This window comes from Schistocerca nitens, chromosome 2 (assembly GCF_023898315.1).
Source record: "Schistocerca nitens isolate TAMUIC-IGC-003100 chromosome 2, iqSchNite1.1, whole genome shotgun sequence".
Lineage (NCBI taxonomy): Eukaryota > Metazoa > Arthropoda > Insecta > Orthoptera > Acrididae > Schistocerca > Schistocerca nitens.
The window spans coordinates 669,139,068-669,156,170 of NC_064615.1; the positions used below are offsets into that span (position 1 = coordinate 669,139,068).

Genomic DNA, 17,103 nt, shown 5'->3' on the forward strand with positions numbered 1-17,103 from the left:
GGCGTGTTTTCCACTCATATTTCTGTTTGCGAGTGTTGTGTTATTCTGCAGTTTATATCGTTTTCCATTTGTATTTTTGTTGCGGTCTTCTTGTAGCGGGTTAACCGCTCGCTATCTGCTGCAATGTCCAGGTTATTTCCACGAAAATGTACACTCCGTTTTGATTTCGACAAGTCCACCCGATCTGTGCAACCGAGTTCACTGGAGATACATGACTGGATCGTTGATGTTATTGGGATTACATCTGACCAAGTGCACACCGCCTATTATGATACCGAGCAGTATTGTTTTTTTGTTAAATTGCTGAATCCTGTATTACTGGAGAAGATCATGACGAAGCACGGAGGAAGTGCTATTTTCCGACACCGGGACGACTCTGTAAGTACAGTGCTCATTTCCAATGCCGATGTAGACTACACGAACGTGCGTATTTTTAACTTACCCCCTGAAGTCGAAAATTGTTATCTGAAAGAGGTACTGTCCAAATTCGGTGACGTTAAGCAGATTCGAAATGAACGGTGGTCAAGTCAACATAGGTTGCAATGTTACAGTGGCGTTCGATCTGTTGAAATGCAAGTAAAGCAGAATATTCCATCCCATATACTTGTTTGTGACTATAAGGCTCACGTTACTTACATTGGCCAAACTCCGACCTGTCATATCTGTAATGAGAGTGGTCACTTGCGTCAAGACTGCCCCAGGCGCATGTTTGTGTTAAAGAATTCCCTCCAGCAGCGTAAAAGGCTTACTTTGGCGGATGTAGTGGCGGCCAAGCCGATGACAGAGATTGGGATCCCTAGTTCTGAAATGCCTCCGGAACAGCAACAAGAATTTCGCTCTGATGAGTTTCCGGTTCTGGTTCGGAGAGAAAAAGGTGCGTTGCCCCCTGCGAAACTCGATGCCGCGACCAATAAGAGGCGCAGAACTTGTGACAGCAGTGGTTCTGATAACGACACCTCTAGTGCGCATGAGACCGCGAAAAAGGACGATCGGGAATCCGGCTCGGAAACGAAAGCTCCAATCGGTGAGGCTATTGTGGACGCTTCTCCTCCCACAATTTCAAGTGCCGCTACTTCCGTGGAAGTTAAGCAGTTACCGCTGGATAGTGCCTTAGAACTTCCGCGACAGCCAACTCAGACCGACCAACCTGTACGTGTTGCTCACATTCCTGCAGGAAGTACACACACAGAGGCCTGTGATGATGGTACACAAACATCTCTGAGCGCCGACGGTACACATCACGTGGCAGCCGCTTCGGTTCAGGACTCACAACAAGGGGAATGTCAACAACTCCAGGAAATAATACAAACACAGCTGTCCGGGTCTGTCGATGACAACAAACAGCTGCGGGCAGAGAATGTTGCCAAACAGGCTGATAGTGCGAGTGATAGTTCAGCTGCTCGCTCGCCGGCGGTATCGCCGCGTGCGATCCCTTCGCGGGATGTGCCGGGAGAGCAGATTGACATCACCCACGACCCTCCCACGCCGCCGGCTGCGGAGGTGCTCCACAGTGTCCGCCCCAGGATCAGAGTGCAACCTAATGTAAATGCTGTGCGTAAAAAGAGTAAGAACAAAGACGCAAGAATACAACTCAGTGACGTCACAGACTCGAATTTCCCGGCCACAAATATGGAATGGCATGAAGATGTGGCCCTTTAAAGACATTTGCTCCTTCCGCCTCTGCAACGTACTGCCGTCATGTCGCAGGCCTATACGATCACGACATTAAATATTAATAAAATCCGGTCGGAGGTGAAACTGAGTGCCTTAAAACAATATCTTTATGAGTCGGGAACAGATATCGCTCTTTTGCAGGAGGTGGCCATGCCACAATTAACTCTTCCTGGTTTTGTTGCTATTACTAATTTTTCCCCCGACTCGAACGTGGGGACTGCCATCTTACTTAGAGAAGGCATTCCCGCCACTCAGATTGACAAGTTAGATTCGGGTAGAGGTGTGGGTGTCACCGTTTTTGGCGTCACCATCATTAACTTGTACGCGCCTTCTGGTAGTACCTATAGAGCGGAACGAGCAAGTTTTTTTAAGGAACATATCATCTATTTGTTACGGAAAAATCCCGAACGTGTTATCATTGGAGGTGATTTTAATTGTGTTTTATCCCAGAAAGATCAGTCCCCGAATTTTAATTATTCGCCTGAATTAAAGCGTCTCGTGACAGACCTCAAACTGAAAGACGCGTGGGAAATTAGGTACCCGACCTTGGTACGATTCACACACATCGTCGCGAATTCATGCAGCAGAATTGACAGGATTTATGTTTCCGACGTTTTAGAGAAAGTCTTGTTACAAATTGAAACAATACCCTCCAGCTTCTCCGATCACAGTGGTGTCGTTGCGTGCCTGAATTTGCTGCCACAACCAACGCGTTGGTATAAAAATCAATGGAACTTGAACGTCTCCTTATTAACGGATGCTGACCTAGAGGCGGCGGTGCGACGCACTTGGGAGCAGTGTTTGCGCACTACCACAAACTTTCGTAGCACCATAGCGTGGTGGACTCAGCATGCAAAACCCAAACTGCGAAAGGTTATTATATTCTTCGGTATTGACAGAGCAGCCGCGATAAAGAAGACGATGGAGTTCTACTACACTATCTTACGCGACCTCTGTGATAGAGCCGACGCCGCGAACACCAGAATAGACGACATTCGAAAAATAAAGGCGAAATTAATCAATCTTAAGAGGATGCAGCTGGAAGGTCTTAAGATCAAATCAAAAGTGAAGTCGGTCAGAGACGATGAAACAGCCGCTCTATACCATCTAGTCAAACATGCTAAGAACAGACGGAGGACTTTTATTGAGGCCCTGAAACTAGGTGATGGCACGACTGTCGACACCCAGCGAGAGATTATCAAGGCACTACACGACTATTTTGTTGACACGTACACGTCAGTGGCTACTCACGACGACTGCTATGACGAACTGTTTAGTGCCATTTCCTCTCCCATAACTAGAGAAGACAATGACACCATTTCTTTGGAATTTAGTAATAAAGATGTTTTGGAGATTGTCTGCCACTCGCCGATCAGGAAGTCCCCTGGTCCTGACGGATTACCCATTGAATTTTACAGGAGGTATTGGCACATCATCGGGGACAAAATCACCCAATTAGTGAACGAAGTTTTTCAAGGGAAGCCTATACCACTTGCCTTTAAGGAATGCAAAATTGTGCTTATCCCTAAAAGCAGAGGTACAAAAAATATCGCCAACTTCCGCCCCATTTCATTGTTAAACTCCGATTATAAAATAGTCGCCCGTGCAATCAACACGCGAATAATGCCACTCACTGCAAAATTCATTGGACGTCAGCAGACATGTGCTTTCGGGAGAACTGTATTGCAAACGGCAGCTTTTTACCGGGATATCATTGCTTTAACGAACGCCAGTAACGTGAAGTGTGGGCTGATTTTTCTGGACTTTTTTAAAGCCTTTGACCTCGTCACTCACGAGTACCTCCTTGAAACCATGAAAAGATTCGGTTTCTTGCAGAACGCGATTGACATGATCAAAAACATGGCACTGGGGATCAACGCAAGACTTTCTGTCAACTCGCAACTAACCCAACCGATTCAAATCAACAGAGGGATACCACAAGGCAGCCCTTTGTCCATGTTACTTTTTGTTCTTTCACTCGAACCTCTGTTACTCCAACTGCAGGCGAAACTCACAGGGCTAACACTTTCAGGAAAAAAAAACTGTCGTAGGCGCCTATGCCGACGATGTGGGTGTGGTTGTCCGCAATGAGAATGATGTCACCACTTTAGCGGCTCACCTCCAGCAATACTGTTTGGCGTCGGGGGCTAAATTGAATGACAAGAAAAGTAAATTTATTAACCTCTGTGGCCTCCAGCATTTGCAAGTGGGCTACGCTCAGGAAGTCAGCGTCCACAAGGCTCTCGGCGTCATATTGACGGCGTCCTCTTTAAAGATGGCGGCGGCTAACTGGAGGGAAATAGTGCGTAAACTTAACGGTGCTCTCATTGACAATTCCCACAGAAGCCTCAATCAATTTGAACGGATCCATCTGGTCAACTCCTGTCTTTTATCAAAAGCCTTCTACACGGCGCAGCTCCTGCCACTGCCTGCCGTCATTGCTAAGCAAATTATGTCGAAGGTCACCCATTTTATTTGGAGAGGGGAAATTTTTCGCGTGTCTGCCAAAACTGCGACACTCCATCCCCAGAATGGAGGGATGGGATTAGTAGATATCAAGGTGAAAGCGATGGCTCTCTATGTTAAAAGGACGGCCGCTATAATTAACAATGATCCTTCCGGCATTACAGCGCAATTATTCACTGCCGTCAGGCCGCAAAGTCTTGATCCACCGCTGCATATTCAGCCCATCAGTTATCGGCTCAAACATATCAGAGAATATTACCTTTCACGGAGCTACATCAGTCAAGAGGTCTTAAATTCTCAACATTTAACTGCACAAGCGATAATAGCGGACTGGAGACAACACGAAGGAAAGAATCCATTGGCAACGAAGCTCGGTGGCATGAACTGGGATATCGTATGGCGCAATGTCAGTTCCCGTGTCCTCAGTTCCGATGCTCGCACTGCTTGGTACAAAGCCATCAATGATGTGGTTAGCACGAACGAGAGGTTACACAAAATCGGGCTCAGTGACACCCCTCTCTGTCATCGCTGCCAACTGACGGATACAGTTCTCCACCGCTACACCTGCGGGGAACGTCTCCAGAACTGGGCTTGGCTTCGAGAAAAAATAGCTCTTCTTACCAGGACTACAACCGCCAATGTTTCGTCAACACTACTGTCTCGTCCTGATGTGCAATTTTATCCGCAGACGAAAAACAATGCTGTTTTGTGGTTGCTGGGTACCTATTCCAGCTACGTCTTTAATAATTTTGGCGGTGACAATTTTTTGGAATTCAAGATGTTTATGAATATCGAATTCGCCAAAACATGCACGTACCCGAATCATGGGAAACTCTTCGGCAATATGCTTAAAATAGCATTTAATCGCATGGGTATCGGATAGGTCACCTGAGTGTACGGGGGTGAGGCCGGGCCGCGGGACACCAGTAGTGCCGCGAAGAGGCCCCACTGCTTCTGTGTCGTGTCCTGCCTCCCCCTCACACTGGGGCCTTCACTGACTTGCTGCACACTGGCTACAGGAACTTTCATTGAGTGAGATAAGAAGCTGTGTTTATGTTACGTTTATTCTTCGAGCAGCAAATCTACCTTGCCCAGGAGGGCAGTCTTTTCGTTGTCATTTTCAACATTCAACTTTATTTTCATAGAAGGTTAAGGGTTTCGTTTTTCATAGAAAAAAGTGGTTAAGACAAAAAAAAACAAAAACAAGAAAAAAAGTGGTTAAGGCGTAAAAAAAAAGTGGCAAGAAAAAAAAAAAGTGGTTAAAAAAAAAAGAAAAAAAAAGTGGCGCAATTGGTTAGCGCACGGTACTTATAAGGCAGTAGCCGTGAGCAATGCCGGGGTTGTGAGTTCGAGCCTCACCTGGGGCATACTTTTATTTCGTAGCAGCTGTCTCTGACAGCATCAGGAGGCTACATTTCAGATGTATCAGCTATGTCAGCAAGATTAATGTGCATTATAGGCGCTAGTGGCGTCTTCCTCGGTAGTATAGTGGTTAGTATCCCCGCCTGTCACGCGGGAGACCGGGGTTCGATTCCCCGCCGGGGAGGCACACTAGATTTTTAATTATTGCACTATCAGTCGCCGAAAAAAAAAGAAAAAAAAAAGAAATAAAAAAAAAAAGTGGTTAAGGCGTTGGACTGCTAATCCAATGTAAAAAAAAAAAAAAAAAAAAAAAAAAAAAAAAAGTGGTTAAGGCGTTGGACTGCTAATCCAATGTGCTCTGCACGCGTGGGTTCGAATCCCATCCTCGTCGTAGAATTTTACGTAAAGCACCCGTTTGCGGTCACTCCTTCTCCATGCGAAACGCCACTCAGTAGTAACAACGAAGCGTGTACGTGGCAGAGATCGTATGTATGAAATACGAGACAAAACTGCCTACCAGATGGAAGCGCACATCATTCCATAGCTTATGCCCTTCGAATTAAACATCATTTCGAGATCTATAAACCAATCAAATTTCGGCTCCAGCAAAGAGTATGTTGGTATTTCCGAACGACGAGTTCTTATTTATATTTACGTGCACACCTGTCGCAGTCATTTTAACGTATCGCGCCTATAATAATCCATCTGTAGCACACAACTGTCGCCTTTCGACAGTTTGTTTTGCGTCAGGCCGCCATATACAGAAGCGATTTGGCAGGGCCTACTGGAGAGACTTGACTTTGCAGACATCCGTCGCTAGTGGTCGCCCAAACACCAAGCTCCATCGCAAACAGCAGGACAATCTTGGGCTAGGAGGAACGTCAAAACGTTGCAAGCAATATCAGTGTAACGTATCGAGCTGTACGTTTCGTTGCAGTAAGTCGTGGAAAAGAATGCACAGCACATTTCTCATTTGCATTAGACGACACTCCATGTCGATACAACGCTTATTCCTGCAGTAAATAAGTGGGGCGGTGATTTTGCCCCCATCGGATATCGACGTGGACGGATGCTGTCATTAAATGATTCGTGAGTGGGAGCTTGTTCGGCTGCACTGCACTGCAGCCGGCCCAGTACGATGTTTTGAATGCGTTTTCGAATCGACAAATGTCTTCTTTCCGCAAGCACTCGCCAAAGACACATTAGGAGTTGCAGCAGACGAGGTGGCCGAGTGGTTAAGGCGTTGGACTGCTAATCCAATGTGCTCTGCACGCGTGGGTTCGAATCCCATCCTCGTCGTAGAATTTTACGTAAAGCACCCGTTTGCGGTCACTCCTTCTCCATGCGAAACGCCACTCAGTAGTAACAACGAAGCGTGTACGTGGCAGAGATCGTATGTATGAAATACGAGACAAAACTGCCTACCAGATGGAAGCGCACATCATTCCATAGCTTATGCCCTTCGAATTAAACATCATTTCGAGATCTATAAACCAATCAAATTTCGGCTCCAGCAAAGAGTATGTTGGTATTTCCGAACGACGAGTTCTTATTTATATTTACGTGCACACCTGTCGCAGTCATTTTAACGTATCGCGCCTATAATAATCCATCTGTGTTTTGCGTCAGGCCGCCATATACAGAAGCGATTTGGCAGGGCCTACTGGAGAGACTTGACTTTGCAGACATCCGTCGCTAGTGGTCGCCCAAACACCAAGCTCCATCGCAAACAGCAGGACAATCTTGGGCTAGGAGGAACGTCAAAACGTTGCAAGCAATATCAGTGTAACGTATCGAGCTGTACGTTTCGTTGCAGTAAGTCGTGGAAAAGAATGCACAGCACATTTCTCATTTGCATTAGACGACACTCCATGTCGATACAACGCTTATTCCTGCAGTAAATAAGTGGGGCGGTGATTTTGCCCCCATCGGATATCGACGTGGACGGATGCTGTCATTAAATGATTCGTGAGTGGGAGCTTGTACGGCTGCACTGCACTGCAGCCGGCCCAGTACGATGTTTTGAATGCGTTTTCGAATCGACAAATGTCTTCTTTCCGCAAGCACTCGCCAAAGACACATTAGGAGTTGCAGCAGACGAGGTGGCCGAGTGGTTAAGGCGTTGGACTGCTAATCCAATGTGCTCTGCACGCGTGGGTTCGAATCCCATCCTCGTCGTAGAATTTTACGTAAAGCACCCGTTTGCGGTCACTCCTTCTCCATGCGAAACGCCACTCAGTAGTAACAACGAAGCGTGTACGTGGCAGAGATCGTATGTATGAAATACGAGACAAAACTGCCTACCAGATGGAAGCGCACATCATTCCATAGCTTATGCCCTTCGAATTAAACATCATTTCGAGATCTATAAACCAATCAAATTTCGGCTCCAGCAAAGAGTATGTTGGTATTTCCGAACGACGAGTTCTTATTTATATTTACGTGCACACCTGTCGCAGTCATTTTAACGTATCGCGCCTATAATAATCCATCTGTAGCACACAACTGTCGCCTTTCGACAGTTTGTTTTGCGTCAGGCCGCCATATACAGAAGCGATTTGGCAGGGCCTACTGGAGAGACTTGACTTTGCAGACATCCGTCGCTAGTGGTCGCCCAAACACCAAGCTCCATCGCAAACAGCAGGACAATCTTGGGCTAGGAGGAACGTCAAAACAGAAGCGATTTGGCAGGGCCTACTGGAGAGACTTGACTTTGCAGACATCCGTCGCTAGTGGTCGCCCAAACACCAAGCTCCATCGCAAACAGCAGGACAATCTTGGGCTAGGAGGAACGTCAAAACGTTGCAAGCAATATCAGTGTAACGTATCGAGCTGTACGTTTCGTTGCAGTAAGTCGTGGAAAAGAATGCACAGCACATTTCTCATTTGCATTAGACGACACTCCATGTCGATACAACGCTTATTCCTGCAGTAAATAAGTGGGGCGGTGATTTTGCCCCCATCGGATATCGACGTGGACGGATGCTGTCATTAAATGATTCGTGAGTGGGAGCTTGTTCGGCTGCACTGCACTGCAGCCGGCCCAGTACGATGTTTTGAATGCGTTTTCGAATCGACAAATGTCTTCTTTCCGCAAGCACTCGCCAAAGACACATTAGGAGTTGCAGCAGACGAGGTGGCCGAGTGGTTAAGGCGTTGGACTGCTAATCCAATGTGCTCTGCACGCGTGGGTTCGAATCCCATCCTCGTCGTAGAATTTTACGTAAAGCACCCGTTTGCGGTCACTCCTTCTCCATGCGAAACGCCACTCAGTAGTAACAACGAAGCGTGTACGTGGCAGAGATCGTATGTATGAAATACGAGACAAAACTGCCTACCAGATGGAAGCGCACATCATTCCATAGCTTATGCCCTTCGAATTAAACATCATTTCGAGATCTATAAACCAATCAAATTTCGGCTCCAGCAAAGAGTATGTTGGTATTTCCGAACGACGAGTTCTTATTTATATTTACGTGCACACCTGTCGCAGTCATTTTAACGTATCGCGCCTATAATAATCCATCTGTAGCACACAACTGTCGCCTTTCGACAGTTTGTTTTGCGTCAGGCCGCCATATACAGAAGCGATTTGGCAGGGCCTACTGGAGAGACTTGACTTTGCAGACATCCGTCGCTAGTGGTCGCCCAAACACCAAGCTCCATCGCAAACAGCAGGACAATCTTGGGCTAGGAGGAACGTCAAAACAGAAGCGATTTGGCAGGGCCTACTGGAGAGACTTGACTTTGCAGACATCCGTCGCTAGTGGTCGCCCAAACACCAAGCTCCATCGCAAACAGCAGGACAATCTTGGGCTAGGAGGAACGTCAAAACGTTGCAAGCAATATCAGTGTAACGTATCGAGCTGTACGTTTCGTTGCAGTAAGTCGTGGAAAAGAATGCACAGCACATTTCTCATTTGCATTAGACGACACTCCATGTCGATACAACGCTTATTCCTGCAGTAAATAAGTGGGGCGGTGATTTTGCCCCCATCGGATATCGACGTGGACGGATGCTGTCATTAAATGATTCGTGAGTGGGAGCTTGTTCGGCTGCACTGCACTGCAGCCGGCCCAGTACGATGTTTTGAATGCGTTTTCGAATCGACAAATGTCTTCTTTCCGCAAGCACTCGCCAAAGACACATTAGGAGTTGCAGCAGACGAGGTGGCCGAGTGGTTAAGGCGTTGGACTGCTAATCCAATGTGCTCTGCACGCGTGGGTTCGAATCCCATCCTCGTCGTAGAATTTTACGTAAAGCACCCGTTTGCGGTCACTCCTTCTCCATGCGAAACGCCACTCAGTAGTAACAACGAAGCGTGTACGTGGCAGAGATCGTATGTATGAAATACGAGACAAAACTGCCTACCAGATGGAAGCGCACATCATTCCATAGCTTATGCCCTTCGAATTAAACATCATTTCGAGATCTATAAACCAATCAAATTTCGGCTCCAGCAAAGAGTATGTTGGTATTTCCGAACGACGAGTTCTTATTTATATTTACGTGCACACCTGTCGCAGTCATTTTAACGTATCGCGCCTATAATAATCCATCTGTGTTTTGCGTCAGGCCGCCATATACAGAAGCGATTTGGCAGGGCCTACTGGAGAGACTTGACTTTGCAGACATCCGTCGCTAGTGGTCGCCCAAACACCAAGCTCCATCGCAAACAGCAGGACAATCTTGGGCTAGGAGGAACGTCAAAACGTTGCAAGCAATATCAGTGTAACGTATCGAGCTGTACGTTTCGTTGCAGTAAGTCGTGGAAAAGAATGCACAGCACATTTCTCATTTGCATTAGACGACACTCCATGTCGATACAACGCTTATTCCTGCAGTAAATAAGTGGGGCGGTGATTTTGCCCCCATCGGATATCGACGTGGACGGATGCTGTCATTAAATGATTCGTGAGTGGGAGCTTGTACGGCTGCACTGCACTGCAGCCGGCCCAGTACGATGTTTTGAATGCGTTTTCGAATCGACAAATGTCTTCTTTCCGCAAGCACTCGCCAAAGACACATTAGGAGTTGCAGCAGACGAGGTGGCCGAGTGGTTAAGGCGTTGGACTGCTAATCCAATGTGCTCTGCACGCGTGGGTTCGAATCCCATCCTCGTCGTAGAATTTTACGTAAAGCACCCGTTTGCGGTCACTCCTTCTCCATGCGAAACGCCACTCAGTAGTAACAACGAAGCGTGTACGTGGCAGAGATCGTATGTATGAAATACGAGACAAAACTGCCTACCAGATGGAAGCGCACATCATTCCATAGCTTATGCCCTTCGAATTAAACATCATTTCGAGATCTATAAACCAATCAAATTTCGGCTCCAGCAAAGAGTATGTTGGTATTTCCGAACGACGAGTTCTTATTTATATTTACGTGCACACCTGTCGCAGTCATTTTAACGTATCGCGCCTATAATAATCCATCTGTAGCACACAACTGTCGCCTTTCGACAGTTTGTTTTGCGTCAGGCCGCCATATACAGAAGCGATTTGGCAGGGCCTACTGGAGAGACTTGACTTTGCAGACATCCGTCGCTAGTGGTCGCCCAAACACCAAGCTCCATCGCAAACAGCAGGACAATCTTGGGCTAGGAGGAACGTCAAAACAGAAGCGATTTGGCAGGGCCTACTGGAGAGACTTGACTTTGCAGACATCCGTCGCTAGTGGTCGCCCAAACACCAAGCTCCATCGCAAACAGCAGGACAATCTTGGGCTAGGAGGAACGTCAAAACGTTGCAAGCAATATCAGTGTAACGTATCGAGCTGTACGTTTCGTTGCAGTAAGTCGTGGAAAAGAATGCACAGCACATTTCTCATTTGCATTAGACGACACTCCATGTCGATACAACGCTTATTCCTGCAGTAAATAAGTGGGGCGGTGATTTTGCCCCCATCGGATATCGACGTGGACGGATGCTGTCATTAAATGATTCGTGAGTGGGAGCTTGTTCGGCTGCACTGCACTGCAGCCGGCCCAGTACGATGTTTTGAATGCGTTTTCGAATCGACAAATGTCTTCTTTCCGCAAGCACTCGCCAAAGACACATTAGGAGTTGCAGCAGACGAGGTGGCCGAGTGGTTAAGGCGTTGGACTGCTAATCCAATGTGCTCTGCACGCGTGGGTTCGAATCCCATCCTCGTCGTAGAATTTTACGTAAAGCACCCGTTTGCGGTCACTCCTTCTCCATGCGAAACGCCACTCAGTAGTAACAACGAAGCGTGTACGTGGCAGAGATCGTATGTATGAAATACGAGACAAAACTGCCTACCAGATGGAAGCGCACATCATTCCATAGCTTATGCCCTTCGAATTAAACATCATTTCGAGATCTATAAACCAATCAAATTTCGGCTCCAGCAAAGAGTATGTTGGTATTTCCGAACGACGAGTTCTTATTTATATTTACGTGCACACCTGTCGCAGTCATTTTAACGTATCGCGCCTATAATAATCCATCTGTAGCACACAACTGTCGCCTTTCGACAGTTTGTTTTGCGTCAGGCCGCCATATACAGAAGCGATTTGGCAGGGCCTACTGGAGAGACTTGACTTTGCAGACATCCGTCGCTAGTGGTCGCCCAAACACCAAGCTCCATCGCAAACAGCAGGACAATCTTGGGCTAGGAGGAACGTCAAAACGTTGCAAGCAATATCAGTGTAACGTATCGAGCTGTACGTTTCGTTGCAGTAAGTCGTGGAAAAGAATGCACAGCACATTTCTCATTTGCATTAGACGACACTCCATGTCGATACAACGCTTATTCCTGCAGTAAATAAGTGGGGCGGTGATTTTGCCCCCATCGGATATCGACGTGGACGGATGCTGTCATTAAATGATTCGTGAGTGGGAGCTTGTTCGGCTGCACTGCACTGCAGCCGGCCCAGTACGATGTTTTGAATGCGTTTTCGAATCGACAAATGTCTTCTTTCCGCAAGCACTCGCCAAAGACACATTAGGAGTTGCAGCAGACGAGGTGGCCGAGTGGTTGCGGCGAGCGGACGTGCCCGTCGCGAGCTCCGCTAGCAGCTGTGTTTACATCGTTGGTCGCCGTGGTTTGCAGCGGCCTGGTGTCTTTACTCAGCGTGTTTCTTCTCTTTTTGTAAGTTTTCAAGGATTAATTGTGAAAAATGGTGACGTACAACCGGTCTAATACTATCCAGTTGTTGTTTGATCGCGAATTTCCGCGTCCCACGGCTTTTGAAATCCATCATTGGATCAGATCGGAATTGCAAATAGACCCAGTTTTGCTTGATGGTGTACATTTAGATTTTATCGTTAATTCAGTGTTCTTGAAAATCCTTGATAGTGAATTATGTGAGCGTTTGGTGGCCGTCAACGGCGGGGTTCGGAAATTTAAACATGCTGACGGGAATGTTAGTGATGTTAAGGTTCTTCATGCCGGTTATGGTATAGGCAATGTGAAAGTTTTCCATCTGCCCTTTGAAGTGCCCTTAGATGAAATTCGCCGTGCATTAAGTTTATATGGGACTGTCTTTGCTGTTACTAAAGATTATTGGTCGTCCGCGTATGTTTATCAATGTGATAACGGCGTACGTACTGTACGGATGGACATAAAGAAACACATTCCGTCTTTTGTTATTATAGGCGGCCATAGGGCTTTCATCTCCTACACCGGCCAACCTCCAACGTGCTCTCTCTGTCATTCCACTGAACATATGCGGAATTCTTGTCCCAGACGGCGCCCTGTGCAATTGCCCCTAGACAAATCAGGTACTTACGCAGGTGCCCTTCTTAGAGATTCTCCGCCACCGGCTGAGTCACTAGATCGTGATCCGGTTGTAGCGGGTATGTCTGTTCTTCCTAGTGTACCTGTTGTTCTACATCCGCCTGTTGTTGACCATGCCCCTGATGTGAGCACTGCATTTCGTCCGACCAACTGTTCTGCTCCGTTGCAGGAGACGACTTCCGTGGCTTCCCTTGTTGATGAACGTGTTCAGAGCGTTCCGGAATCAGGTGCTCTTACTGCCGCAGCTTGCGAGACCGAGCCTGCCTCCCCGGTTCTCCAGTGTCAAACGCCCTCCCCATGTGATGTTGCACCTTCAGTGTCTGTTGTGTCGAACATCCCTACTGGGGATTGCGCACCTACTGCCACTCCTGACAAGGTCGCGGACTCCAACCCATCCCCCAGTAACATTGCTGCTCCAGCGAATACCTTGCGCATTTCTCCACCTCACGCGGAGAATTCGGTTATGGATGTAGAACCGCACTCTGTGGCCTCAGTGGGGAACGTAAAAACTAAGTTGCGGGACACTGACTTTGCCTCGCAGCGAGAAAAACGCGTTCGCGAGCAAAGTCAGCAACTTAAGGGTATGCTAGGAAAGGGTACCGGCGGCCGGGAAATTTCGCCCCCGTCGAAAAAGATTAGTACTGATACGGCTTCTCGTAAACAGCGCAATTCGCAGACTCGCGCGTCAAGGAAAACCCCGTCGGGAGACACTACCGGCGGCAGTCTGTCGGACGGCGACACGACAACTCCTGCGCCGCTCTCCTGGGCGGACGATGTTGACATGTAACTGCCACGGTAGCCTGCTTTCCGTCTCCGGTGAGTCTGCGCCTTCTCGGTGACTCCCATTCCAACATTTATCTCTGTGCCCTACACCCATGCGTCCTATAGCTACATGGTTAAAATAGCCACCTTAAATATCAACTGTATTGCGGCTCCTCAGAAATTGCACGTCTTGGCGAATTTTATCCAACATTGTCGGTACGATTTTATTTTTCTGCAGGAAGTGAGCGTTGTGTCCCTTGATGTTTTAACGGGGTATTCCGCCATTTTTAATGTCGACCCGGAAGCTAGGTGTGGTACCGCTATCTTATATAAGTCTGCAGAAGAGCCGACGCGAGTCAAACGACTGCCGACCGGCAGAGGAATCTCGTGCGTTATCGGAGGACTGCAACTAGTTAACATTTACGCTCCGTCTGGCACTAGTTTAAAGAGGGCGAGAGCGAGATTTTTCATTGAAGATGTACCCACCTTGATTGGTAGCCCGACGCTGCCCGTCGTATTGGGGGGCGATTTTAATTGTGTGGTTGCGGACGCTGATCAGTTTCCCACGGCTCATAAGTGCGTCGACCTTGATCGTCTGATTGCAAGCTTCCAGTTAGCAGATGTGTGGCGTGTTCTCTATTCTCAACGGCAAGTCTTTACGTATTTCTATCGTAATGGGGCTAGTAGACTTGATAGGCTCTATGTGTCGACCTGCATAGCAGATCACCTAATTAGTGCCGACGTCGCCCCTGTCTGTTTTTCCGATCACTGCGCCTTCTTCTGCGACCTTCGCGCGCCGCAACTCCGCCAGTTCCGTCGATCTCGGGTGTGGAAGTTTAACGTGACCCATGTCCGTGCCCCCTCGTTGCGTCGACAGATTCACGATACGCTTTCTTCCTGCGGCGAAAAGCTGGCTAACTATGCCTCAGTTGTCGATTGGTGGGTTCACCTGGCCAAACCGTCTATCTGTACTGTTTTAAAGTGTTTTAGCGCCGAAGCTGCGCTGTGGAAACATAGTACCACTGAATATTATTATCAGATTTTAAAGGATGCCGTCTCTTTACCGGATATTGTCGATGAGCAATTTCTGATTCAGTTAAAAACTATCAAAGCTCAAATTTTTAAATTGCAAGCCCAAGACTTTCAGGGCTCCTTACTTAGGAGTCGTTGTGTAGGGACCTTTGATGAGTCACCGACTATTCACCATATCGAAAGAGAGCGGAGACGGGGTGCTACTAAATTTATTCGGTGTCTTAGACTGGAGACTGGGGAGCGTCTAACCACAGAGAGGGACATACGTGCGCATATTTTTGCCCATTTTAATGCCGCGTTTCAATGTAGCGACCACGATAGGGCGGCCGCACATGTACTCATGGGTGAAATGCGGAACCTGCTCACACGTGAGGACAATGACACCCTCCTTTCCGCCATCACGACGGAGGAGATGAGCGATGCACTCAGATCGTCTGCTCGCAACAAGTCCCCAGGCCCTGACGGAATTCCTTTAGAATTCTACCTCGAGTTCTGGGATCTCTTAGCACCTATCCTCACAAAGGTCGCAAATGAATTGTTGAGTGGCCTTCCGTGTCCGGCAGAGTTCCTAGAGGGTATAGTCATTCTTCTCCCTAAGACCGCTGGGGCTGATACAGTTGAAAACTTTCGCCCGATCACGCTGTTAAACAGTGACTACAAGCTTTTCAGCAAATGCGTCGCAACCAGGCTGCACACTGTGATGCGAAAAATCATTAGCCCTTTCCAGATGTGCGCTGTGACAGGGAGGGGTATCCTTGCCGCCGTGAGCACGTATAGTGACGTCGTGGCTCACACTGCTGCCACACGGACTCCAGGGGCGATTCTTTCGATTGATTTTAAGAAGGCTTTTGATAGGATTAACCACGATTACCTCTTTGCATTGTTAGGTCACATCGGCTTTCATATGAACTTTGTTTCCGCCCTTAAAAATGTCCTAACGAGAGCGTCTTCTCGCATTCTGATAAATGGCACCCTTTCGGCTCCCTTTGGGATTGCACGGTCTGTGCGGCAAGGGTGTCCCCTCTCTATGTCCCTCTTTGTTATCGCTCTTGACCCCCTCCTCCGCCGAATTGGGCGCACTGTCAGTGGGATCGATGTAGAGGGTGTACGGGCGTCGTGCGTTGCGTACGCCGACGATGTCGGCGTCTTTATACGACAAGAAAAGGACATCCCTTTAGTTAAACCTGTGTTCAGTCTTTTTGCCCAGGCTACAGGTGCGGAACTGAACCCGCATAAAACGGTGCTACTCCCAATAGGTGCCTGTCGCAACTATGCTGCCGATTCATGGTATACCATAGCTGCCTCCCACATGTTGCTCGGCATTCACTTCTTTGCTTGCCCCGTAAAGATGGCGGCTCATAACTGGCGCCGTATTTCGACAACTGTCAAGGGTCTCATGGTTCGTCACGCCACCCGGCACTTACATCTTCTACAGCGTGTCGAGTTGATCAACGTTCACATTCTGGCTAAAGCGTGGTATGTGGCTCAAGTACTCAACGTCCCACCTCCGTTGGCACGCACGATCAGCCAAGCAGCACACTGGCTGCTGTGGCGTGGTCATATTTTCAAGGTGAAGCTTGCCACATGTACCCAGCCTCCGTCTCGCGGAGGCCTGGGTCTCGTCGATGTCAGAAAGAAATGTTCAGCCCTGCTTGTCAACCGACTTGCCACCATTGTAGAGAACAGCCCTCGCAGTACGACGGCTGCCCTCTTCCGCGCCCATGAGCCCCTTTCTGACAGTGCACCGATCAATGTCTCGCGAATACCTTACAAGCTTGCTGTCTTCAGAGATTTTTTCTTGTCCCGAAGTTATCATGTTTCACTAGCTCGCGACCGCAGGACGCGGTCTGCAACTTCTTTGTATCATGAGATGGTCGGTTTGCCACCACCGAACGCCTTAGTACGTCAATATCCCCACAACAACTGGGTTCTTGTTTGGCAAAACGTCAGCAACAAGTTGTTATCGCCAGAAGTGCGAAGCACGTGGTATACGGTTATTACTCGCACTGTGACTACCAACGATCGGCTGGCGGCTATTCACC

The 17,103-nt window shown here is 48.0% G+C and overlaps 7 non-coding genes across 7 annotated transcripts; all 7 read left to right on the plus strand.

The window, feature by feature from the left end:
* Positions 1 to 5,614: 5,614 nt before the first annotated feature.
* Trnad-guc (transfer RNA aspartic acid (anticodon GUC)) lies at positions 5,615 to 5,686 on the plus strand. Its single transcript has one exon. It is a non-coding gene; the product is annotated as a tRNA-Asp (tRNA).
* A 1,033-nt stretch (positions 5,687 to 6,719) lies between these two features.
* Positions 6,720 to 6,801, plus strand: Trnas-gcu (transfer RNA serine (anticodon GCU)). Its single transcript has one exon. It is a non-coding gene; the product is annotated as a tRNA-Ser (tRNA).
* Positions 6,802 to 7,598: 797 nt separating this feature from the next.
* On the plus strand, positions 7,599 to 7,680 carry Trnas-gcu (transfer RNA serine (anticodon GCU)). Its single transcript has one exon. It is a non-coding gene; the product is annotated as a tRNA-Ser (tRNA).
* A 952-nt stretch (positions 7,681 to 8,632) lies between these two features.
* Positions 8,633 to 8,714, plus strand: Trnas-gcu (transfer RNA serine (anticodon GCU)). The gene has a single exon. It is a non-coding gene; the product is annotated as a tRNA-Ser (tRNA).
* Positions 8,715 to 9,666: 952 nt separating this feature from the next.
* Positions 9,667 to 9,748, plus strand: Trnas-gcu (transfer RNA serine (anticodon GCU)). The gene has a single exon. It is a non-coding gene; the product is annotated as a tRNA-Ser (tRNA).
* Positions 9,749 to 10,545: 797 nt separating this feature from the next.
* Trnas-gcu (transfer RNA serine (anticodon GCU)) lies at positions 10,546 to 10,627 on the plus strand. Its single transcript has one exon. It is a non-coding gene; the product is annotated as a tRNA-Ser (tRNA).
* A 952-nt stretch (positions 10,628 to 11,579) lies between these two features.
* Trnas-gcu (transfer RNA serine (anticodon GCU)) lies at positions 11,580 to 11,661 on the plus strand. The gene has a single exon. It is a non-coding gene; the product is annotated as a tRNA-Ser (tRNA).
* Positions 11,662 to 17,103: the final 5,442 nt, after the last annotated feature.